Below are 26745 nucleotides of genomic sequence, written 5' to 3'. Positions count from 1 at the left end.
TAAAACGTGCGTGTGGTGTGTAGCAGCAGGGAAAGGAATCAAACAGAAAGGGATAATGATGGGCTGGGGTGGGCCTGGTCCCTGAAGGAGTACAAAGAACTGCTGGCCTTTGGGAACAATGGGGACACTGAAGCTGATACAGAGTCAGTCAGTCAGTCAGTGCGTGAGGCAGTTAGTGTCTGTCTGTCTGTCAATTAGCCTCAGTCTGTGTCTGAGTCGGTGAGAGTCTCAGACCGTTTCTGCCGGTCGACCAGACAGTCGGTGAGTCTCAGTCAGTGTCTGTCACTCAGCCGGTCTGAAAATCAGCCAGTGTCTGTCAGTCAGCCAGTGTCTGTCAGTCAGCCAGTCAGTAGTGTCTGTCAGCCAGTCAAACTCAGTCAGCCGTCTGAGTCGGAGAGGCTCAGTTAGTGTCCGTCAGTCAGCCGGTCAGTCCCTGGCATTGGGAATTTGGGGGAAAGAGAAGTCACATTTTCCGTCCTCATGGAGCACGGGGCCTAGTGGAAGCTGTTCAGTAAATGCCATTAGACACGGGTAAAGCCATGCCCATGGCATAAACGTGGACAGAGCTGGCTCCGGCAGCCCAGAGAGACCCCCAGGCACTACCAATGCAGGGAGTTTGGGAAGGCAGTCAGCCAACGTGGCACCTGGAATGCCAAGGGTCGTCCCCCAAGGTAGACCACTTGGACTCCATGCAACCACGCCCAGGAGATGCTCCGGCTACGAACGGCGGTGGTCAATCATATTTATTGAGCACTTACTATGTGCGAAGCACTGTACTAAGTACTTAGGAGAGTACAATATAACAGACACATTCCCTGCCCACAGTGAATTTACAGTCTAGAGGACAACACCTCTAGATTGGTGCCACCAGACAGACGAGGGTGCCTCATTCAGTGCATTAAAGGCAGCCACAGTTCTAGTTGGGGCGTGAGGAGGACAGAGGTAGGCCTGGCCCCCGGTATCTATCACTGGCATCTTTTTTCTGAGCAGAAATCTGTCCTCCAGCCCCACCCCATCTCTCTGACCAGAGAACAGCGGACGGATCCAAGTAGGAGGGGAGCACAAGAGGAATGGCCGATTCATTCACTCATTCAATCGTATTTATTGAGCGCTTACTGTGGGCAGAGCACTGTACTAAGCGCTTGGGAAGTACAAGTTGGCAACATACAAAGACGGTCCCTACCCAACAGTGGGCTCACAGTCTAGAAGGTGGGCTCACAGTGGATGGGAATGTGGGAGGGCACTTTGGGGGCGGCGCCCTATCAATCAATCAGTGGTATTTATCATCATCATCAATCGTATTTATTGAGCGCTTACTGTGTGCAGAGCACTGTAGTAAGCGCTTGGGAAGTACAAGTTGGCAACATATAGAGACAGTCCCTACCCAACAGTGGGCTCACAGTCTAAAAGGGGGAGACAGAGAACAAAACCAAACATACTAACAAAATAAAATAAATAGAATAGATATGTACAAGTAAAATAAAGAGAGTAACAAATATGTACAAACATATATACATATATACATATTTACTGAGTGCTTCCTATGTGCAGTGCACTGTACTATGTGCTTGGAAGAGGACAATACAACAGGAGCTCAATAAATACGAACTGAATGAATGACTCCCCACAGCACATATGTATCTATCTGTATATATCTGTAATTTATTGTTTTATCTATTTGTATTAATGTCTGTCTCCCCCTCTAGACCGTGAGCTCGTTGTTGGGTAGGGACCGTCTCTATGTTTCCAACTTGTACTTCCCAAGCGCTTACTACAGTGCTCCGCACACAGTAAGCGCTCAATAAATACGATTGAATGAACAGGATTAGCAGACAGGATCCCAGTCCATAAGGAGTTTACAGCCTACAGTTTACAGTTCTCTATGCTAAAAGGGGGGTCCACTGCTCAGTCTAGAGCTGCTTTGTGGACATCCAACAAATCTACCATCCTCCCGCCCCCCGCCACACCAACTTTCCACCAATCAGTGGATCAATCAACTGAGCACCCACTGAGAGTGAAGCACTGTACTAAGCGATGTTTGGGAGAGTCCAGCAGCAGGGAGGCACAAACTCCCTGCCCTCCAGGAGCTTACAATCTGATGGGGGAGACAAAAATCTGTTTTGTTGCTGAACTGTACTTCCCATGCGCTTAGTACAGTGCTCTGCACCCAGTAAGCGCTCAATAAATACAACTGAATGAATGAAAAATCACTTAGAAATTGTGTGAGGAGAAGGATACACTAGGGAAGTAGTTTAAGATTATTAGATTGAGACAGAAGAATAAATAATTGAACATGATGAAAATTCAGATAAAAATATAACCCTACCCATAAGTGCTGAGGAGAGCGGTAAAATAATTGTTTTGTGCCCTTTACAATGACAGAGAGACGAAGGAGCTGATGACAGGAAGCAAGATGGCCTGAAGGGTCCAAATAAATGTTGGGGACCAGGTCTTCCAAATCTATTCGAACATCCAGACTGGCCCACAGCCCAGTTTCTTTAGGATTCGGGGCCTTTGGGCTAGTGCCAACTTAAGACTGGGAGCCCCATGAGGGGCAGGGACTGTGCCCGACCTGACTGACTTGTATCTACACCGGTGCTTAGAACAGGGGTTGACACACAGTAAGTAAGCGCTTAACAAATGCCACAATATCAATATTATTATCGTTATTATTCTAACTTGCACGGCTAGCCTGGAGCCCACTGTTGGGTAGGGACTGTCTCTATATGTTGCCAAATTGTACTTCCCAAGCGCTTAGTACAGTGCTCTGCACACAGTAAGCGCTCAATAAATACGATTGATGATGATGATGATGATGATGATGGAGTGATTCTCCAGGGTCGGCTAGCAGCTGAACCCGGCGAAGGTCCATTCTGAATTTCCCCCTTCCTGCCCCCATGCTGGGATAGATCCCAGAAGACAGTGTGGTCCGGGAATCAGAGGACCTGGGTTCTAATCCCTGCCCCACCACTTGTCAGCTGTGTGATTTAGAGGCCAGGAGAAATTAAAGTGACTTGCCCAATTTCCTCACCCTGTTCTCCCTCCCATTTTAGACTGTCAGCCTCATGCGGCTGATCTGATGATCCTGTAGCTACAATGAGCCACTAATACCTCAATAATTATTCTCATCCTGCTCCCGGCTCTGCCCGGAGCTGGCCAACGAGGGCAAAGATGGCAAATGCACTTTGCCATGTGCCACATTCCTGCCCGCCTCTACCCGTCCGGGACTGGGACTGGCCCAGAGCCCAGCACTGGGCTGGGATGGATGGGCAGTTTCATTCCAGGCCAAGACAGAGCTCGGAGCTGCAGTGCACTCTTTCCTTCAACCCTCTGATCCCCGAGAGCAGGATGAATCACAGATGGGTATTTTTAGCAACACCTCCTCACCCACTGGAGGAAAGACAATCTGAGCAGGCACTCACCAAATTCATGTACTGGGAGTGATTAATTTGGAAATAATACTCAGGGGGTACGGATGGGGAGGGCTGGGTTGGGTTTTTTTCCTCAGAGGGAAAGGAAAAAGGTGGAAAGGAGGAAGGAGGAGGGAAAGGGAGAGAGTAGGAGAGATAGGGGTGGGGGGAGGGAGAAAGGGAGAGGGAAAGAGGGAAAGGAAGAGAAGGAGAGCAGGAGAGAGATGGGGGAGAGAGACAGGGAAAGGGAAATGGGGAGAGAGAAAAGAGAAAGGGAGAGGGTAAATTGCTCCCAATCCACTTCTGCTCTGGGGTTTTATCATCAATCATCATCATCAATCGTATTTATTGAGCGCTTACTATGTGCACAGCACTGTACTAAGCGCTTGGGAAGTACAAATTGGCAACATATCTTTGCCGCCCTGCCTTTTCTGCCTGAACCAGTGGGAAGGAATCCCTTGTGGTCTTGCTGGCTTCTTCCTGGACCAGTCCACAGCCTCTGTCCAGGCTCTGACCTTGGCTGTGGCTCCAGCCATCCTGATTTCCCGAGCCACGCTTGTAGCCTGTGCCAAGCTGCCCGCTGGATGGTCTGCTGTGGGGGCAGCCAGGAATTGGGGGGAGAGGCAGGGAGGGGATCCGTGCACCCACCACGGGTATCCACTCAACTGCTTCCACGCCACCTCTGTGGCGGGGGGCTGGACCAGGTGGCCTCTTGCCGTCCCTCCCAGGGGTGCGGTCCTCCTCCTTACGTGGGGACCCTATCACCCCCACCCACACACCCTGGAATGGTGGTGGTGAGGGCGAGTGAAAGTCCTGTGCCCGGCCTGGAGATGCCCGCACCTAACCTCACCCTGCCTGCAGAAGTGGGTGCCAACCAGAGCAGCTGACTTTGCGGTCTCCTCCTCATTAAAGGGAGGTGGAGGGTGCAATTGGGGCCCTGGTTCACTGGAGTCTCACCGAAGGACCGAGAGCCAGCCTGGGAGGCGAGAACAGGATGGGGGTAAGGGGCGGCAGGGAGTCCAAAAGCAGGCGGGCCTCGACCCCCGTGTCAGGCCACCACGGCATGGGGTAAAATTCTCTCTAGGTTTCTTCTGCTGAGCAGGGTCCTCCTCTCCCCTCATGGAGCATCCTGTTTGCAGGAGTGGGATGGGCTCCCCCTCCTCCCCCTTCTCACTTGGGGACTGGCTTTGGGGGGGGGGGGGTGCTGCGCCTCCCCCACCCCTCATTAGGGAAAGTGATGTTGATGGAGTCGGGCAGCCTAAAAAGGCAGCTAAAGGCTCCCCAGCTGAGGCCCTGGTGCTTGTTTCCCTGGCAACCAGAGGCAGTGGAAAACAGAACCTGTCAGATGGAAAATGTCAATTACGGGCAATCGTGGAGACACCGCACATAGAAATGAGGGGGGCGCGAGGGGTGGGGAGGGGCAGTGAGAGAGGCGGAGGGCAGATAGGTGCGGGGGGGATGGCGGTGAGAACCTGCAGGAGAAGGGAGGTGGTCCTGGGGTGGGGGTAAGAAAGACGGATGCTCCCGGAGACTGCTGACAAGTAGGATTAGCATGTAAATCCTCGGTGGGTGAGAGCGAGCACCTGCCCTGCGCATCCCACAGCCAGTGGTCTTTGAAAGCCCTCCTCCCCCGGCTCCATGTCCTAGGAGGCAGGCTCAGGGCGGGGCACCCGGCCTCTGCTCTCTCCACCTTCAGCATCGATTTCTGGGCTGTGCCTCTCACCGGCTGAACGGCCCCTCGGCGGTGCGGAAGAGAGAAATGGCCCTTTCCCACGGTGGGGATGGGGGCTCAGGCCCAGGGTTCACGTCCTCCCAAGTGACCCGCACTCGGATGGCGGCCCAGGTGAAAGAGGGCGGCTTGCTGGAGACGCCGGGCGACTGTGATGCCAGGGAAGCAGTCCGTTTAATGGAACTGGATGCCAATAGGGGAGTGTTTGTGTGTGTGTGTGCGTGCGCACACGCCATCCATCTCTCTTGCTGCAGCATTCAGGCATGTCGTCTGCTTGGGAGAGCAACAGAACAGGCAGACGTGATCCCTGCCCTCAAGGTGCTTAGTTCCTGGCTCCCGCGGACCCGGATGAGCTTCCGGCCGCTCCCGGTTCGGCTGGCGGGATTTCCCGCCCTCTTTCCCGATTCCTGTCCATCCCTACGCTCTCCACAGCAGGCACCTACTCCTCCATCAAGGGCACCTCTCAAATGGGCCCTGCCAGCTCATAAATTACCATACAAACCGCTCTAAACAATAAAGGCAATTTTACTCACTGAACCATTAAATTTACATACTTAAATTAGAGCCAACCAGACGTTGTGAGGGGATGTCTTGGGTCCCGCCAAACAATGAATTTCGGGAAAGAGTGTGTGCCGTCCCCGCACCCCCCAACCTCTCGCAGGAAATTAATGAGGTGCTTCAATTGAACCGTCATTAACGTACATCTTGATTTAGTTACCTAGCCAAGTCTGCCCTGCGGCCCAGCCCAGACCCTCAGTAACCTCTCTGCCGTCCACCAACGTTGGAGAGAGGTGGGCCTTGGGGAGGGGTCTCCTGTGGCTTCGAGGATGTGGGCTCTCTGCAGGAACAGAGATAGGCAGCAACAGCCTGCAGCCTCAGTCAGTCAATCGCATTTATTGAGCACTTATTGTGTACAGAGCACTGTACTACGCACTTGGGAGAGTCCAGTAGAACAACAAACAGACATATTCCCTGCCCACAACGAGCTTCCAGTCTAGAGGGGAGACAGGACCACCATGGGCGCCCTGGCAGCAGCTTGAAGTGTTTGCCCCCCTCCGCCTGCCCCCGCACTTCTCTCATTCATTCATTCATTCAATTGTATTAATTGAACGCTTACTGTGTGCAGAGCACTGTATTAAGCGCTTGGGAAGTACAATTTGGCAACATTCATTCATTCATTCGTATTTATTGAGCACTTACTGTGTGCAGAGCACTGTACTAAGCACTTGGGAAGTACAAGTTGGCAACATATAGAGACGGTCCCTAACCAACAGCGGGCTCACAGTCTAGAAGGGGGAGACAGACAACAAAACAAAACATATTAACAAAACAGAATAAATATGTACAAATAAAATAGAGTAATAAACACATACAAACAATTCCCCCTCCCCATCCCCCTGGCTTACCTCCTTCCCCTCCCCACAGCACCTGTATATATGTATATATGTTTGTACATATTTATTACTCTATTTTACTTGTACATATTCATTCTATTTATTTTATTTTGTTAATATGTTTTGTTGTCTGTCTAGACTGCGGGCCCGTCTGTGAGACTGTGAGATGAATGGATGAATTTGATCTGACTGGAAGTTGCTAGAGGGCAGGAACTGTAGGGCTTGTTTGGTGCAGCGTTTTGCATCCAGGGCTCAAGCTCACCAACTATTAAAATCCAATTTTTTCCAGAACATCTGAGAATTAGCAGAGACATTCCCTTCTCATAACGAGCTAAGAGTCTAGAAGCAGCGCGGTTTTTAGCTCGGAGCCATTGTGGTTATGAAGCAGGCAAGCGTGCCTGTGTGCAGGCATGTGTATGTGTGCCTGTCTGTCTCTGTCAAACACCCCGGTGACTCCCAAGAGGCCAGTACTCAGTCATCAAGAGCTCTGTCTGCACACCACGGCGGGGAAATCCGACAACTGCATAATCCCCCCTTCTTGCTCATTCCTGGGGAGCATCCACAAGGCCAGGTTTGGCTCATCCCCACTGAATTTGGGGCGGCCAATCAGAATGGCATAAGCCCGTTGCTAGCGAACCAAACCGGGAGAGTCAGAAAAATAACCGCATTGATACGCAGCGGAGAAGCAGCGTGGCTCAGTGGAAGGAGCCCGAGCTTTGGAGTCAGAGGTCATGGGTTCAAATCCCGGCTCTGCCACTTGTCGGCTGGGTGGCTTTGGGCCGGTCACTTCACTCCTCTGGGCCTCAGTTCCTTCGTCTGCCAAATGGGGATGAAGACTGTGAGCCCCACGTGGGACAACTTGATCACCTTGTATCCCCCCCAGCGCTTAGAACAGTGCTTTGCACATAGTAAGCGCTTAACAAATGCCATCATCATTATTATTATTATTGTACCTGCAAACTATCTACAAAAACCCATTGATTATTTCTCTGAGATTCTGGTTACCGGAGCGATGGCTACCTTTTCGGGGCTGGCTGCAGGGTGTGTGCATACATGCATGTGTGAAACCCCGCTCTGACCTCTACTACGGGGTGACATGGTGGGGTCAGAAAGCCTCTCTACATGTGAAGGAGTCACTTTACCACTTACCCTCTGGCGGCTTCGGCTACAGATGATGATTAGTATTAATGGCACTGGTGAGGAGCTCTCTTTACCCAGGGCCAAGCTCTGTGCTAAGCCCTGGGGCAGATGCTAGATAATCAGATTGGACACAGTCCACAATGGGGGAGGGTTCCCGGGCCAAGCAGGAGGGAGAGCAGGGATCTCATCCCCATTTTACAGAGGAAACTGAGGCCCAGAGAGGGTCAGTGACTTGCCCCAGGTCACACACCAGGCCTCCGTGTCCCCTCCCTTGGTTCACTGGGGGCCTCTACACCTTGGGGGTTCTGCCTCCCATCCTGCCTGACCTCAGCAGTCAGTCGTAGAGATGCCTTAGAACAGTGCTTTGCACATAGTAAGCGCTTAACAAATACCATCATCATCATCATGCCTGCAGAGGGGCCTCCAAAGCCTCTGGAAGTAGGAGGGCCCTCGGAAAGCAATACATGTCAACTTTAGCTGATTTTCTAATTTCATCTCTTACAAGCTTTTGGGATGCTAACATGATTAAGTTCCTCACACAATTTATTAGCATCATGTTGGAAATCCAGCGGTATACTACGCTGAGTAATCCAATTAGCAAAGTGCATTGATTTAACGGGCACCTCCGCTCCCGGATGGTCCCAGGGCTGGTGTTCCCGACGCCTGCACTTCCGGATGGGCGGGAGCGGTTTGGGATTGCAGCAGGAAGAATCTGTTTGGGAACAGAAGAGGCCTCTCTGACCCCCTCGGCACCTCCCAGTGCCACCCCCTGGGGCCAAATGGCCAGCGTGGACCGCGGACCCCTTGCCCCCTGAGCCTGGGAGGGAACCTCCAGGGGCAGAGGGGGGCACTTGGCTTCACTGGGCCTCAGCTTCTCCTTCTGGGGAATGGGATGGCCAGCAGAAGAATCTCCTTTCTCAGCTCTGAAAGAACAGGTTACTGACCTCTGTAGAAGCCCCTTCCAGCCCTGGAAGTTCGCGGCAGGAGAGTGGAGGGGCAGGGAGATAGGGAGGCCTTCCGGGGGTAGGGGAAGAGGATGAGGAGGACAGGAGAGGATATCTGTTTGGGATTAGTATCATGGAATATTTTAGCACGAGGCTGGGTTCAGTGTGCAGTGTGGTGGTGGTTGTGCGATAATCCACTTCTTGACCTTGACCCCAGCAGTGATGAACTCCAACCCCAGTGCCGGGGCAGGGGGGACGGGAATGGACCTCCCCTCTCCTCCCCTCAGGCAGGCCAGCATCGGCCAGGCTCAGACCCGAGGATGACCCGGAGAGTGCTGCATTCGTACAGAAATAAAATGAAAGGGGATACTGTCAGTGGAAAAAAAAAAACCCACAGTCCTTGAGGTAATTGCTTCAGATGATGAAAATCGTAAAGTCCTTCATGGTGCTTAACTGATTCTTGATTAGCAGCATTCTCGGGGGCCAGGAGGGGCTGGGAGAAGGGAGACTGTGGATGAACCGGAAGATTTTTTTTTTTTTTAAACTGGTATTTGTTATGTGCTTACTGGGTTCCAGGCACCGTACAAAGAGCTGGGGGTAGACACAAGATAATAAGGTTGGACAAAATCTCTGTCCCATGTGGGGCTCACAGTCCTAATCCCCATTTTACAGATGAGAGAACTGAGGCATAGGGAAGTGAAGTGATTTCCCCAAGGTCCCACAGCAGACAAGTGGCAGAGCTGGTATAAGAACCCAGGTCCTCTGATTCCCAGGCCCAGGCCCTTTCCACTACCACACTGCCACATACTTATTATTATTATTATTACGGTATTTGCTAAGCGCTATGTGCCATGCCCTGTTCTAAGCACTGGGATAGCTACAAGGTAACCAGGTTGGACACAGTCCTTGTGCCACATGAGGCTCACATTCTTAATTCCCATTTTACAGATGAGATAACTGAGGCACAGAGAAGTTAAGTGGCTTGCCCAAGGTCACAGAGCAGACAAGCAGCAGAGCCGGGCTTCTCCCTCTAAAGAGAAACAGTGCAAGTAAATACGATTGAACGAATGACCATCTCTATACAGTGCCAAATTGTACTGCCCAAGCACTTAGTACAGTGCTCTGCACACAGTAAGTGCTCAATAAATATGATTGAATGAATGACTCCCCACAGCACATATGTATCTATCTGTATCTATCTGTAATTTATTGTTTTATCTACTTGTATTAATGTCTGTCTCCCCCTCTAGACCGTGAGCTCGTTGTTGGGTAGGGACCGTCTCTATATGTTTCCAACTTGTACTTCCCAAGCGCTTAGTACAGTGCTCCGCACATGGTAAGTGCTCAATAAATACGATTGAATGAATGACTCCCCACAGCACATATGTATCTATCTGTATATATCTGTAATTTATTGTTTTATCTATTTGTATTAATGTCCGTCTCCCCCTCTAGACCGTGAGCTCGTTGTTGTGTAGGGACAATCTCTATATGTTTCCAGCTTGTACTTCCCAAGCGCTTAGTACAGTGCTCTGCACACAGTAAGCGCTCAATAAATACAATTGAATGAATGAATGAATGCAGGGGCAGGGTGTCTTGGTTGGAAGTGAAACCATCTACTCTGCCCTCTGCTCCTCTGCCTTTCGTGGGTGGAGTTTAGCGGCCCTTCCAGCTGGGTGGCTACAATCAATCAATCGTATTTACTGAGCGCTTATTGTGTGCAGAGCACTGTACTAAGCGCTTGGGAAGTACAAGCTGGCAACATATAGAGACAGTCCCTACCCAACAGTGGGCTCACAGTCTAGAAGTCCCGAGCTCCTTTTAGCCCCAAGTCATCATCATCATCATCATCAATCATATTTATTGAGCGCTTACTGTGTGCAGAGCACTGTACTAAGCGCTTGGGAAGTACAAGTTGGCAACATATAGAGACAGTCCCTACCCAACAGTGGGCTCACAGTCTAAAAGGGGGAGACAGAGAACAAAACCAAACATACTAACAAAATAAAATAAAAGTCCCGCTAACCAGATTAGTTTGTCCCTGGGCTCATCCTGGATCTGCCTTTCTGGGGAGAGGAAGCCTTCTCCAGAAGGCTTTCATTCATTCATTCATTCATTCAATCGTATTTATTGAGCGCTTACTGTGTGCACAGCACTGTACTAAGCGCTTGGGAAGTACAAGTTGGCAACATATAGAGGCGGTCCCCACCCGCTTCCCTATGTCAGTCAGTCAGTCAATCTTGTTTACTGTGCGCACGACACTGGTCTAAGCGCTTGGGAGAGGACAATATAACAGGCACAATCCCCACCCACAGTGAGCTTTCTGTCTAGAGGGGGAGACAGATATTAACAGAAATAAACTATAGATATGGACATGAGTGTTATGGGGCTGGGAAGGAGGATGAATAAAAGGAGCAAGCCATGATGCTGCAGAGGGGAGTGGAAGAAAAGGAAAAGGGAGCTTAGGCAGGGAAGACCTCTAGGAGGAAATGTGCCTTCAATACGGTTTTTGAAGGGGCGAGAGAGTAATTGTCGATAGGAGGAGGGAGAGTTTTCCAGGCCAGAAGCAGGGCATGGGAAAGCGGTTGGGGGCAAGATAGACGATATCGAGGTCGACACTAAAGGAGTGAAGGGTGTTGGCTGGGCAGTATTAGGAGAGTAGTGAGGCGGGGGCAAGGTGATCAAATGCTTTAAAGCAGATGGTGAGACGTTTCTGTTTGAGGTGGAGGTGGATTCATTCATTCAGTCGTATTTATTGAGCGCTGACTGTGTGCAGAGCACAGTACTAAGCGCTTGGGAAGTACAAGGATGGGCGACCACTGGAGGTTCTTGAACGTTTTTATAGAAAAATAAGCCGGGCAGCACTTGCACTTGGATTTGCTCCCTTTATTCACCCTTCTCTCAGCCCCACAGCCCTTATGAATTTATCTGAGTAAGCCCATAACACTCTGGACTTAAACTCATTGTGGGCAGGGACTATGTTCATTCATTCATTCAATCATATTTATTGAGCACTTACTGTGTACAGAGCACTGTACTAAGCGTTTGGAAAGTATAATTCAGCAATAAAGACAGACAAGCCCTGCCCCCACCGAGTTTACAACCCTCACATTCAATCGATCAATCAACCGAACAATCGCAGTTATTGAGTGCTTACTGGATGCACAGCACTGTACTAAGTGCTTGGGAGAGTACTGTGGTTAATAACCAAAAGCCCAAGAGGAACAAAGGGGAATTTAGCTTACAAGAAGCTCCTTCCCCTCCTCTCCCCTCCACCCAGCTCCAGGGCCCCTCTCCAGCCTGTACTGGACCGGGAGGGAATAATAATGGTTGTGATATTTGTTAAGCACTTACTATGTGTCAAGCTCTATACTAAGCGCTGGGGTAGATACAAGATAACCAGGTCCCACATCGGGCTCCTAGCCTAAGTAGGAGGGAGAACAGGGATTGACTCTCCATTTTGCAAATGAGGGAATGAAGGGCGAAAGAAGTGAAATGACTTACCCAGGGTCACCCAGCAGACACGGGGAGGAGTCAGGATGAGGGCCCAGGTGACTCCCGGGTTCGAGCTTTTTCCACTATGAGAAGCAGCGTGGCTCAGTGGAAAAGAGCACGCGCTTTGGAGTCAGAGGTCATGGGTTCAAATCCCGGCTCCAACACTTGTCAGCTGTGTGACTTTGGGCAAGTCACTTAACTTCTCTGTGCCTCAGTTACCTCATCTGTAAAACGGGGATGAAGACTGTGAACCTTCCGTGGGACAACCTGATCACCTTGTAACCTCTTCAGCGCTTAGAACAGTGCTTTGCACATAGTAAGTGCATAACAAATACCATTATCATTATTATTATTATTATAGGCCGCACCACTTCTCCGGGTGGGGGGCAGGTTGACGGAAGGGTTGAATGAGCTGCTGCCATCTAGCCCGACCCAAGGATCCACTCTTTCCCAAAAGAAAGTTGCACGGTGGCTTCCGGCAGGCCACTGGATTCTCATCCTGGCTCCGCTGCTCACCCGCTGGGTGACCTCGGTGCGTTGCTTCCCTTCTCTGGACCTCGGTTTCCTGATCTGTCAAATGGGGATTCAACACCTGTTCCCCTTCCTACTTAGACTGTGAACCCTGGGTTGCCGGCGGCGGGGGGTGGCAGGGAGGGGACTGGGCAAATTTCAAGATCCAGTATTCATTAGTGGCTGGTGAGAGAGGAGGAGAGACAACTCATTACAAGGGCTTCCACCTTTCCCCTTGACAATGGTTATTTACATAATAACCTGACCCCAAGGTTGCCGTTCATTAACAAACACATGTGAAAACCCAGAAGCAGCTGGAGCCGACTCATAAATATATATTGTTAGCCTTGCCCGAGAAGACCAACTTTCCCTTTGGAAGGAAGAGCCGCCCTGGATTTGCACTGTCATTAAGCGCTAACCTCCCTGGAAGGGGCTGGGGGTGGGATGGGGAGGGTGTATGGCAGAGGGTCTGTCTCTAACTGGGTACTTTCACTGGTAGGAAGTTTCACCTGTGATCCATTCTCTCCCACTGTGTTCGACGCTTTCCCCCTTCTCCCATCAACTTCTGCCTAGACTGGAAGCTCATTGTGGGCAGGTAACGTGTCAATTCTGTTGGACTGTCCTCTCCCAAGCTCTTAGTTAGCCCCCTCCTCCCCCTCCTTACCTCCTTCCCTTCCCCACAGCACCTGTATATATGTTTGTACATATTTATTACTCTATTTATTTATTTTACTTGTACATATTTATTCTACTTATTTTATTTTGTTAATATGTTTGGTTTTGTTCTCTGTCTCCCCCTTCTAGACTGTGAGCCCGCTGTTGGGTAGGGACCGTCCCTATATGTTGCCAACTTGTACTTCCCAAGCGCTTAGTCCAGTGCTCTGCACACAGTAAGCGCTCAATAAATACGATTGATGATGACAGGTATAGAATCCCAATTTTACAGTAGTGGAAACTGAGGCCCAGAGAAGTGAAGTGATTTGCTCCAGATTCCAAATCAGGCAGGTGGCAGACTCCAGGCCTGGGCTCTTTCCCGGGCTCTTTTAGACTGTGAGCCCACTGTTGGATAGGGACCGTCTCTATATGTTGCCGACTTGTACTTCCCAAGCGCTTAGTACAGTGCTCTGCACACAGTAAGCGCTCAATAAATACGATTGATTGATTGATTGATTGATTTCCACCAGGCCACGCTGCTTCTCTCCCTAACCTAACTTTGCCGATTCCCCTTGGGGGGTCTTGTGGTGGGAACTTTCACCCAGGTGGCAGGGCCAGACCCCAGGCTCACTGCCTTGGCCGGACAGCTGAGCTGGCGACAGTCACCTTCTTGGAGTCACCTTTTAGACTGTGAGCCCACTGTTGGGTAGGGACTGTCTCTATATGCTGCCAACTTGTACTTCCCAAGCGCTTAGTACAGTGCTCTGCACACAGTAAGCGCTCAATAAATACGATTGATTGATTGATTGGAGGCAACGGGCCGGGCCTAATGGCCCCCTGAGCTCACGCCCAAAGTGAGAATGTGGTCTCATTTTTGCAGGGGCCAGTGCTGATCAGAAGGCTAACTGCGCGGGCTTTGGAGTCGGAGGTCATGGGTTCAAATCCCGGCTCCACCTATTGTCAGCTGTGTGACTTCGGGCAAGTCACTTCACTTCTCTGGGCCTCAGTTCCCTCATCTGGAAAATGGGGGGTGAAGACTGTGAGCCCCCCGTGGGACAACCTGATCACCTTGTAACCTCCCCAGAGCTTGGAACAGTGCTTTGCACATAGTAAGCATCATCATCATCAATTGTATTTATTGAGCGCTTACTGTGTGCAGAGCACTGTACTAAGCGCTTGGAAAGTACAAGTTGGCAACACTTAGAGACAGTCCCTACCCAACAGTGGGCTCACAGTCTAAAAGACTGTCTAAGACAGTCTAGTAAGCGCTTAATAAATGCCATTATTATTATTATTATGAGGACTTTTGGGGTGGGGGAGGAGAGGAGAGGAGGAGAAGAAGGAGCAAAGGCAGCCCAGGCCTCCTGATTTCCGATTTGCATTCAATCAATCAATCAATCGTATCTATTGAGAGCTTACTGTGTGCAGAGCACTGTACTAAGCGCTTGGGAAGTACAAGTTGGCAACATATAGAGAAGCATTGAGAAGCAGCGTGGCTCAGTGGAAAAGAGCATGGGCTTTGGAGCCAGAAGTCATGAGTTCGAATCCCAGCTCTGCCACATGTCTGCTGTATGACCTTGGGCAAGTCACTTAACTTCTTGGAGCCTCAGTTCCCTCACCTGTAAAATGGGGATTAAGACTGTGAGCCCCACGTGGGACAACCTGATCACCTTGTATCCCCCCCGGCGCTTAGAACAGTGCTTTGCACATAGTAAGCGCTTAACAAATGCCATCATCATCATACAGAGACAGTCCCTACCCAACAGTGGGCTCACAGTCTAAAAGGGGGAGACGGAGAACAAAACCAAACATACTAACAAAATAAAATAAATAGAATAGATATGTACAAGTAACAAATAACTGCGGTATTTGTTAAGGGTTTATTATATGTCAAGCACTCTCCCAAGTGCTGGGAAAGATACTATGATCAGGTGAGACACAGTGCCCGTCACACACTGGGCTCACAATTTAAGTAGGAGGGAGATGAGGTAACTGAGGCACAGAGAAGTTAAGTGACTTGCCCACGGTCCCACAGCAGGCATGTGGCACAGCTGTCACATTCCCTGCCCATAAGGAGCTTGCAGGCCAGGGAGGTGACCTTCTTTGTGGCCGGGTGACCAGCTGGGCGGACCCGAGGTGGGGGGGAGAGGCGTGATTCCCGTTTGTGCAGGAATTGGCCGCCCTCCGGGCCAGCCTGCCAGAGGAAGCTGGCAGCAGGTCTTGGGTGCCTGCCACTGGAGCTGCCTCAACTGAAGAAAGGAAGGAATTCTCCTTCTCTCTCCACCGGGCCCCCAAAGTCCCTCGGGTCATTTGGGAGCCGTTGCTATGGCGACCAATCGGGGGAAATGACATGCAAATCAACACAAGCAACACATGCAAATCAACAAAGGCCAGCGGGAGGAGGGGGGGGGCCGGGCCGGGCTTGCAACTGGCTCCAGGAGCCCAGGCTGGGGAGGGGGGAAGGCGGGAAGGTGCCAGGGGGTCACTGGTTGCCAATCACAGGGAGGGGGAGATACCGCTGGCCTGCCACCCACGGCGGGGAAGGGTGTCCGCCCCAGGGGAAGGTGGCAGTGCCCAAGTCACCATCATCCCATCATCCACACCTCACCCTGGGCTTCCAGGCTGTCCATCCCCTGGCCCCCTCCTACCTCACCTCCCTTCTGTCCTTCTCCAGCCCAGCCCGCACCCTCCGCTCCTCTGCCACCGCTAATCTCCTCACCAGGCCTCGTTGTCACCTGTCCCGCCATCGACCCCCAGCCCACGTCCTCCCCCTGGCCCGGAATGCCCTCCCTCTGCCCATCTGCCAAGCTAGCTCTCTTCCTCCCTTCAAGGCCCTACTGAGAGCTCACCTCCTCCAGGAGGCCTTCCCACACTCAGCCCCCTCTTTCCTCTCCCCCTCCTCCCCCTCTCCATCCCCCATCTTACCTCCTTCCCTTCCCCACAGCACCTGTATATATGTTTGTCCATATTTATTACTCTATTTTACTTGTACATATCTATTCTATTTATTTTATTTTGTTAATATGTTTGGTTTTGTTCTCTGTCTCCCCCTTCTAGACTGTGAGCCCACTGTTGGGTAGGGACCGTCTCTATATGTTGCCAACTTGGACTTCCCAAGCGCTCAGTACAGTGCTCTGCACACAGTAAGCGCTCAATAAATACAATTGATTGATTGATTGATCCCAAGTACCCCTTTCTCTGCGCCTCACTCCTCACTCCTCCCGGGTGGCCCAACGCAAAGATGCCCCATCCCTGTTTCTGCTCGGGAGCCTCCTGACCGGAATGGTGGACAGGAACCAGAGAAGCAGCGTGGCTCAGTGGAAAGAGCCCGGGCTTTGGAGTCAGAGGTCATGGGTTCAAATCCCAGCTCCGCCGATTGTCAGCTGTGTGACTTTGGGCAAGTCACTTCACTTCTCTGGGCCTCAATTCCCTCATCTGTAAAATGGGGATGAAGACTGTGAGCCCCCCGTGGGACCACCTGATCACCTTGTAACCTCCCCAGCACTTAGAACGGTGCTTTGCACATAGTAAGCGCTTAATAAATGCCATCCAAAAAAAAAAAAAACCGAGGCTGAGAACTCAGACCTCAGGAGTATTTCTTTTGGTCCCTGCCTGTCGTATGCCCGCGGGGCCCGGGATGCAGCAAGGCGGTAGGAGAGCGATGCAGGTAGCAGAGTGGAGGTCACTCCCGGCCTCCTTCCCAGGCCTCCAGTGGAGCCACACCTCTGCCTGCAGATGCCCCCAGATTTCCCGAAAGGGGAACTGGAGTTCTTCCCACTTAATAATGGCATTTATTAAGCGCTTACTATGTGCAAAGCACCGTTCTAAGCGCTGGGGAGGTTACAAGGTAATCAGGTTGTCCCACGGGGGGCTCACAGTCTTCATCCCCATTTTCCAGATGAGGTAACTGAGGCCTAGAGAAGTGAAGTGACTTGCCCAAAGTCACACAGCTGGCAATTGGCGGAGCCGGGATTTGAACCCATGACCTCTGACTCCAAAGCCCGGGCTCTTTTCCGTTGAGCCACGCTGCTTCTCTACATTTCCTGTAGGCTCCCGGCCAGCTGCTTACTGGTCCAACGGCCTGATTTATGTGGGGCTCCAGGCCCATGGGCCAGTACTTATATTCATGGCTGGGTTGGCGGATTTTCCTCAGAGGCTAAACAGAATTCTCCACGGGGGGAAGATTGTGCAAGCGCATCTGGGGTGGGAAAGCTTCTGCTGTGAGAACAGAATTGTTCTCTCCTTACTTGGGATCGCTTTTCTGTGTACGAAGGCTTCCAGACAGCAGGAAGGAACCTCTCCCGGTCTTTTCCCTCCTCCAATTGCTCTCACCTTTCCCCTGGGCCTCTGCTGAGCAGCAAGAGATAAACAAACGGACCTGGAAATCCCAACACTGGCCTAGCTGGCTTGGTGTGAAACCGCACTGGGCTAAGGGGGCAGCTAATGCACTACAATAGGCCGAGGGAAGGGGCTGGGCATTATAATAATAATAATAATGATGGTTTTTGTTAAGCACTTACTATGTGCCAAGCACTGTTCTAAGCGCTAAGGGGATACAAGGTAATCAAGGTTGTCCCACGTGGGGTTCACAGTCTTTATCCTCGGAATCGCCCTAAGATTTCTCAGAGGGTTTTCTCAGTGGCGCTGGACTCTCTTCCCTGTTTATTCTCTGAGTTCCAGTTTGGTTAATAGTGACGGCATTTATTAAGCGCTTACTATGTGCAGAGCACTGTTCTAATCGCTGGGGAGGTCACAAGGTGATCAGGTTGTCCCACGGGGGGGGGCTCACAGTCTTAATCCCCATTTTACAGATGAGGTAACTGAGGCACAGAGAAGCTAAGTGACTTGCCCAAAGTCACACAGCTGACAATTGGCGGAGCCAGGATTTGAACCCTTGACCTCTGACTCCAAAGTCCGGGCTCTTTCCACTGAGCCACGCTGCAGGTCCTCTACTCCCCCAGAAGCAACGATGGGAGCAGAGCCTCGGGGCACATCTCTGCCGCAATCCACCGGACCAAGAGTGATATTTATTGAGTGCCCGTATTGAGCTCCTGAATGTACTTCCCAAGCGCTTAGTACAGTGCTCTGCACACAGTAAGCGCTCAATAAATACGATTGAATGAATGAATGCAGAGCACTGTACTGAATAAAAAGGGTCATAATGAGTGCCCACTCTGTGCAGGGGGCTTACTGAGCACTTGCTGAGTGCTGAATGCCTACTGAGAACCAGCATGGCTCAGTGGAAAGAGCCCGGGCTTTGGAGTCAGAGGTCATGGGTTCAAATTGCGGCTCCACCAGTTGTCAGCTGTGTGACTTTGGGCAAGTCACTTCACTTCTCTGGGCCTCAGTGATCTCATCTGTAAAATGGGGATGAAGACTGTGAGCCCCCCGTGGGACCACCTGATTACCTTGTAACCTCCCCAGCGCTTACAACAGTGCTTTGCACATAGTAAGCGCTTAATAAATGCCATCATTATTATTATTATTACTGAGTTTAGGGTGCTGTGCTGAGAGTCTTTTGAGTACTGAACACTGTACTGAGCACCCACCGTGTGCGGATCCCTGTAATGAATGCCCAGATAGAGATTCTGCTCACCCAAGGAGCCCTACCCACACCTCTGCCATGACCCTGAAAGGGTTAAACCTAGGCTGCACCCTGCTCACCTCCACCCCACACAGTGCTCCTGACTACAGGAAGGGAAGTAGTGTGGCTCAGTGGAAGGAGCTTGGCCTTAGGAGTCAGAGGTCATGGGTTCAAATCCCAGCTCTGCCAATTGTCAGCTGTGTGACTTTGGGCAAGTCACTTCACTTCTCTGGGCCCCAGTGACCTCATCTGGAAAATGGGGATGAAGACTGTGAGCCCCCCGTCGGACAACCTGATTACCTTGTAATCTCCCCAGTGCTTAGAACAGTGCTTTTCACATAGTAAATGCTTAATAAACGCCATCATTATTATTAGTATTATTAATAATATTATTATATGTTGCCAACTTGTACTTCCCAAGTGCCTAGTACAGTGCTCTGCACACAGTAAGTGCTCAATAAACACGATTGATTGAATGAATGAACGAATTATTATTATTACAGCTCAGCTGCAGTTCACACACCCTACTAATTACATTTATTCACAAAAATCCAAAGGAGGGGGGGAAAACAGTTGAGTAAAGGTCACATTAATAATACAAGCTGGAAAAAAAAAATCCTGCGGATTACGTATTTTTTCATTAAGGCCACATTTGGCTGAAGGGGTTGAATGTGGTTTGGGATCATCTCTTTGGGTTGTTTTCCACCCAGGGTGGAAGTGGGGACAGGGGGGAACACAGCTGGGAACAGATGGGCCGTTTACTCATTCATTCGTATTTATTGAGCGCTTACTGTGTGCAGAGCACTGTACTAAGCGCTTGGGAAGTACAAGTTGGCAACATAGTTCCTTGCAGGCGGCGATCATGACAACCAACTCTGTCTCCCAAGCGCTCAATACAGTGCTCAGCACACAGTCACCTGTAAGCTCCTAGAGGGCAAGGAATCTTCTCTCCCAGCTCTACTGCACCGCACTCTCACAAGTGCTTAGTACAGAATAACTGCTCAATCAGTCAATCAATCAATCGTATTTATTGAGCACTTACTTTGTGCAGAGCACCGTACTAAGCGCTTGGGAAGTACAAGTTGGCAACATATAGAGACGGTCCCTACCCAACAGTGGGCTCACAGTCTAAAAGGGGGAGACAGAGAACAAAACCAAACATATTCACAAAATAAAATAAATAGAATAGATATGTACAAGTAAAATAAATAAATAGAGTAATAAATATGTACAAACATATATACATATATACAGGTGCTGTGGGGAAGGGAAGGAGGTAAGATGGGGTGGATGGAGAGGGGGACGAGGGGGAGAGGAAGGAAGGGGCTCAGTCTGGGAAGGCCTCCTGGAGGAGGTGAGGGAAGGCCCTTCATTATATTGTACTTTCCCAAATGCTTAGTACAGTGCTCTGCACACAGTAAGTGCTTAACAGATACTACTGACCGACTGTAGCCTCTATCCTGTGGCTCTGGGAACCCAGACCCAGAAAGAAGAGAGAGCTAGTTCAGTCTGGGGCTGCATCTAGCTCCATACCCAGAATGGAGAAACTGAGTCGGGAGGGGACGGAAATCTCCCCCCGGCTCCTTTCCCTTCCTCAGTCACCCAGCTCCCTACTTCAGGGCAGGGACTTTGTCCACCAATCGGTCAATCGATTGTTTTTACTGAGCGCTTACTACATGCAGAACACTATTCTAAGCACTTGGGAGAGTACCACACAAGGGAAATTAGCAGACACGGTCCCTGCCCAAAATGAGGTTGTAGTCTAGAGACTCTGTTTTAGGGCATTCTCCCCAGTGCTTAGTCCAGTGCTCTGCACACGGTAAGTGCTCAACAAATACCTTCGATGGATTGATTGATTCAAAGGAGACAAACACACCCTGCTACCACAGGGAGGGGATTTCCTGTTTCAATCTTCCTCTGCGTCTCCATCTCTCTGCTTCTCTCCCTTCCTCTTAAGAAACCTCAGCTCTCCCCTCCCACTCCCATTCCATTTTTTTCCCCATTCATTCATTCATTCAATCGTATTTATTGAGCGCTTACGGTGTGCAGAGCACTGTACTAAGCGCTTGGGAAGTACAAGTTGGCAACACAGAGAGATGGTCCCTACCCAACAACGGGCTCACAGTCTCTGGGGGCCCACACCACCTCCCGGAATCCAAACGGGTTCCCCTGTGCCCACTAATTCCAGGGCTCCTCACGGTTTAAGGACGTTCCGCTAACACACGAGAGTTGACATCTTTCTTTGTTCGCTGCGTCCACCGTCGCCCGCCCCTTGAGCTCTCCCGGCCGCGGCTCCGGCCCCTCGGCTCTACCCAGATCAATCTTCCTGACTGCCCAATGAGGAACCGGCCCGGGGCCTGCCAGCCTTTGTCGGAGAGGCGGCAGTGCCCGCGCACCGGTGCTGCCGTGCCAGCTTCCTGTGCATATTAAATCGGCCCTGTGTCTTCCCTGGAAGAAGTCGGCTCCACAGACCGTCTGTCTGCCAGGCTGTCCAGAAACAACCGGGCTGCACTCTTCCTCCTCCTCCTCCTCCACACCTTCCGCTCATCACCACCCCCTGCTCCCCAGGTTTAAACTCAGCCAACCCAGGCTTTCCAGCATCCCAGTATCCTTTGTTCTTCCCAACTGCCTGGAAGCACTGGGCTCAGCTCCGCTGGATCGCTGGATCACCATCCTTGACAACTTGCTTAAATCCCCAAGCGCCCAGAGGCCCAGGGATCAGGGGCGTGGGAAGCTGGTCAGTGGGAGCTCTGGAAAAATCCCTGGGGGCTAGCAGGGGCGCTGAGGGATGGGAAATCTCACTCCACTGGAGACTGGTGCCCCCTCTGCCTCCGCCCCCGACCCCGTAAGGTCCCTGCAGGTTTCCGGGCAATTGGCTTTCCACTGACAACCCCGGGGGTGCCCACCACTGCTCACAGCCCTTCGGCTCACTGCTCTCTAAGACCCCCAGAGAACTCCTCTGGGGTTCTCCTGGGCATCCCAAATGTCCGTTTGAGGATCCTGGCTGCAAGCTGCTGCTAAGAGTTGGGGGGACCACCGCTGAGGCCATTCCTTGGACACCCCCTCCTCCTCTATTGATCTCATAGGCCGGGAGAGACCTAAACTGCCCCCGGAGCGGGTGGAGGGGGTCGGGGCGAGGAGAGGGACTACCTATTGTAGCTGGTGGGCTGAGGGAGGGGGCGAAAGGGAGGGGGGCAAAGGGGAAGGGGGGTGGCCATGAGCAATAACAGGTAATCAGGGGAGCAGAGATGGTGGGATCCCAATAAGTGTCAGCCCCCCACCCCCCAACAACCTCCACCTCCTTTCCTTCAAAGCCGCCTGCGACTTTCTTTGGCTGCTCCGGAAGATAGAGAGGGGAAATATGGATCCTTTGCAGATAGTTTAAATTGAGCTTTAACCCTGTGACTGAGCAAGATTTAATGCTGACAATTAGCCTGGGCAAACAGCTAATCGCGCTGGAGGGATAATTTATATCTCTTCCCGCCGCCGAGGGGAAGGCGGCCGCTACACTACAAATTAGCGCAATGAAAGGATCTCATCGGCTTCCCGGGGGTCCCGGCTCTCAGGACGGGTGCGGCCAGGTGATCTCTCACGGGCCGGTGGCCGCCCCTCCCTAGCTCAGCCACGAAGTAAGGGGGTGTTCATCCAGCAAAGGGAAGGCCAGTGACCCTGGACTGGCCGCTGGAACACCCCGTTCTTCTAGAGGGTGGGGGGTACTGAGGCAATATCTCCTTGCAGAGAGAGCCCCAGACTGGGTGTCCTGGGTTCCGATTCCACCCCTGCCTAGAAATCTGTTTTGTTGAGCGGACCCCCCATCTCCAGCAGAGGCAGCTGGTTGGCCCAAAATAATTGCCTCGTCTCAGGATGTGTTAAAGCTGGGACGTAACGAGGACGCCGGTTACCTCAAGATTTATAGTACGTGACACGCCACCCTTCCCACTACAACAAATCTGCATAAAATGCTTACATTACGGCAGTTTCAGCAGACCCGAAGATGTAACACGGTCCTCTGGAGGTAGACTGGGCCAAAACCCATGCTGGGATGTGTCTCGGAGCGTGATTTTCTCTTTCATTTTTTAATGGTATTTGTTAAGCTTGTACTATGTGTCAAACACAGTTCTAAGCACTGGGGTAGGTACGAGTCCCGCGTGGGGCTCACACTCTAAATAGGAGGGAGAACAGGTATTTAATCTCCATTTTAGAGTTGAGGAAACTGAAGCACAGAGAAGTGAAGTGGCTTACACAAGGTCACACAGCAAGCAATTGGCAGGCCCTTCAACTCCCAGGCCTAGGCTCTTTCCACTAGGCCACGTTGCTTCTCTTGAATGGCATGGATTGCCCCCTGTGCCCAGAATCTGTGCCAGGGGGAATTCTGGCTCTTTTCTAACCCATCTTCCTCTTTCCCTCTGTCACGGCGGGGCTCGGCAGTGCAATAATACCCACAGGAGAGACACCTGCATTTCTGGGATCCAGGTCGTTGGGGCCCCCGGGTCTGGGTTCTGGGGATCCCACCGTGCAAATCCTCGGACTTTTTGTCGGAACAAGGGTGGGCGAGGAGGTGGAGCAGCCTAGTGGAAGGAGCCCGGGGTTGAGTCCCAGCTCTGCCACTGACTTGCTGGGTTTCCTTAGGTGAGTCACTTACCCTCTCTGGGCCTCAGTTTCCTCACCTGGAAACTGGGGATAAGAGAGATTTAGGGGGTGTTTGGGACAGGGACCGATTCTGAGAGGAGAAAAGGAAATGGAGAGAGGGAGAGAAGAGGAGAAAAGGAGAGAGAGGGAGGGAGAGGAGAGAAGAGAAAGGAGAAAAGGAGAGGGAGGGTTAGAAGAAAGGAGAAATCAAGGAGAGAGGAAAGAGAGATGAGAAAGAGAAAAGGAGAGGGAGGGAGAGAAGAGAGGAGAAGAGGAGAGGAGAAATAAAGGCGAGAGAAAAGAAAGGAGGGGAAAAAGAAAGAAAGAAAGGAATGGCGAGAGGGGAGTAGAAAAGAAGAAGAGGGGAGAGGAGATAGGAGAAATAAAGAAGAGGAAAAAGAGAGGAAGGGAGAGGGAGAAAAGACAGGATAAAAGGAGGGGGGAGGGAGAGAACAGAAGGGAGAAAAGTGGGGAGAGAGAGAGAAAGAGAAAGAGAGAGCCTCCTTATTTCGTGAGGCAGCAATGGCAGACACATGGTGTTGAACTGACCTACTCATGGATGCAGATTCTCTGGATGGGAGGGGATGAGGAGGGCGGCTAATCAGGATTAAATCCTGGCTGGAGTTTCTCACCATTTCCATTTCCAATTCATATCTGGGGTTAGAGGAAATGGAAGGTCTGAGGGTTACAAAGGCAGACCTTCTCCCCCCCACCCCCCCTTGTAATTACCAAATTAACACATTCTAATGGGCGAAGCCCTCCAGCAGCATGCTGTGATTAATGCATGAGTCCAATTAGCTGCAGTCTTTCCCTCTAATTTTAACCCACTTAAAGAGCACGAGACCGTCGTCGGCAGTGTCTCTGGGGTGAACCCTCCTCCAGGATTTAACAGAATCTTAAATGCTCAATGCAAGAGGCCGCCCGGGCCCCCCCAGGGGCATCACACAGACAGCGAGAGGGTTTGGGGGGCTGCTGGGGGTGAGGGCAGGACTCCCGGGGCGGGCATCTCCCCTCGTAGGGGCAGGCCACACCGGCCAACGTCTGGGCTGAGAAGGCCAGGGGTCCGGCTGTGGCTGGAGCCAAGGGGTCCACAACCAGTCAAGCAATCAGGGGGAGTTACTGAGCATCTACTGGATGTACAACACTCACTGTGCTGAGCACCTGGGAGAGGGTCCAATGGAGTCAGGAGACCCCCCTCCGTGCCCTAGAGGAGCTCACTGTTGGCAGAGCACTGCACTGAGTGTAGAGAAGCACCTTGGCCTAGTGGATACAGCCCGGGCTTGGGAGTCTGAAGATCATGGAGCCTAATCATCATCAATCGTATTTATTGAGCGCTTACTATGTGCAGAGCACTGTACTAAGCACTTGGGAAGTACAAGTTGGCAACACATAGAGACGGTCCCTGCCCGACAGCGGGCTCACAGTCTAGAAGGGGGGAACGGACAACAAAACAAAACATATTAACAAGATAAAATAAATAGAATAGCAAATCACTTCACTTCTCTGGGCCTCAGTTCCGACACCTGTCAAATGGGGATTAATAATAATGATTGTATTTGTTAAGCGCTTACTATGTGCGAAGCCCTGTTCTAAGTGCAAGGGGAAGATACAAGGTGATCAGGTTGCCCCACGGGGGGCTCACAGTCTTAATCCCCAGTTTACAGATGAGGTAACTGGGGCACAGAGAAGTGAAGTGACTTGCCCAAAGTCACACAGCTGACAAGTGGTGATTAAGACTGTGAACCCCGTTTGGGACAGGGACTGTGTCCAGCACAATCATTTTGTACCTACCTTAGCGCTTAGAACAGTGCCTGGCACAGAGTAAGCACTTAACAAATGTGATTACTATTATTATTATTAAAAGTCAGTAGATACGATCCCTATTATTATTATTATTAAAAGAGTCAGTAGATACGATCCCTATTATTATTATTATTATTACATTAAAAGAGTCAGTGGACACGATCCCTGCTTTCGATGCCTTGTCTACTGTGTGCACAGCACTGCACTGTGTACTTGGGAGAGTCCAAAAGAGTCAGGAGACAGGATCCCTGCCCTCGAGGAGCTTATAGTCTACTGTGTGCTGTACTGAGCGCTTGGGAGAGGCCATAGGATTCAAAGACACGGACAGTGGCCGCTTTTCAAGCGTGGGAAGGAGCCTGGAGTTCAAACACTGTCCGGCCCCGCCTAACTCGAAATCCCAAGTGCTGGGCTGGAGTGGTTCCTGTCGGCTGGGCTGGTGGTGGATAGGATGGGAGGCGGGAAGAGGAGGAAGGAGCAGCGAGGAAATACACCCCCTGCCAGGGCCTTGGGGAGCCCGAAGTCCAGTCCTGTGGTCCCGAGAGTCTCCCCTAAACCTTTCACTTGCTTAGCCCACAAAGCCCACCCTCTGGCCCGCTGTATCGAATAAACGGCAGCAGGTGGGTGGTCTGTGACTGCCCGCGATGGGAGCCCTGTGCTTTCTTCCACCAGCTCCCCCTGCGTGCACATAATAATAATAATAATGGTATTTGTTAAGTGCTTACTATGTGCAAAGCACAGTTCTAAGCACTGGGGGGGATACAAGGTGATCAGGTTGTCCCACGTGGGGCTCACAATCTTCATCCCCATTTTACAGATGAGGTAACTGAGGCCCAGAGAAGTGAAGCGACTTGCCCAAAGTCACTCAGCTGACAAGTGGCGGAGCCGGGATTTGAACCCATGACCTCTGACTCCAAAGCCCGGGCTCTTTCCACTGAGCCACGCTGCTTCTCATCACATCAGGAACCGGGGAGCGAGGCCCCACTGCCACCCTGGGACCCCCGGATCTGTCCCATCTCCCACGGCTGCCGGAGTCGCGGGGGGACGAAGGGGAAGGGAAGCTAGTGGGGTCCGGCTGTCCTATCCAAAGGAACCAGTGGTGGCCACTCCTGGCTAGCCCGAGGGCCGGCCTGCGATAATAATAAAAATAATGACAATTGTGGCGTCTGTTAAGCACTTACTATGTGTCAGGCAGTGTGCTAAGCGCTGGGGTAGATCCAAGCTAATCAGGTTGGACCCGGGTCCTGTCCCACATGGGGCTCACGGGCTTAATCCCCAGTTTTCAGATGAGGACACTGAGGCCCAGAGAAGTGACGCGACTTGTCACAGAACGGACACGTGGCGGAGCCGGGGTGAGATCCGGGTCCTTCCGTCTCTCAGGCCCGGGCTCTAACCACTAGGCCACATGTTGATTGTCCACAACTGTGATCATTCAGTTCCCTTCAGCGGTGTAGCC

Source organism: Tachyglossus aculeatus, unplaced genomic scaffold, assembly GCF_015852505.1.
Source record: "Tachyglossus aculeatus isolate mTacAcu1 unplaced genomic scaffold, mTacAcu1.pri SUPER_34, whole genome shotgun sequence".
NCBI classification, from domain to species: domain Eukaryota; kingdom Metazoa; phylum Chordata; class Mammalia; order Monotremata; family Tachyglossidae; genus Tachyglossus; species Tachyglossus aculeatus.
Note: the sequence above shows the minus strand (reverse complement) of the source record.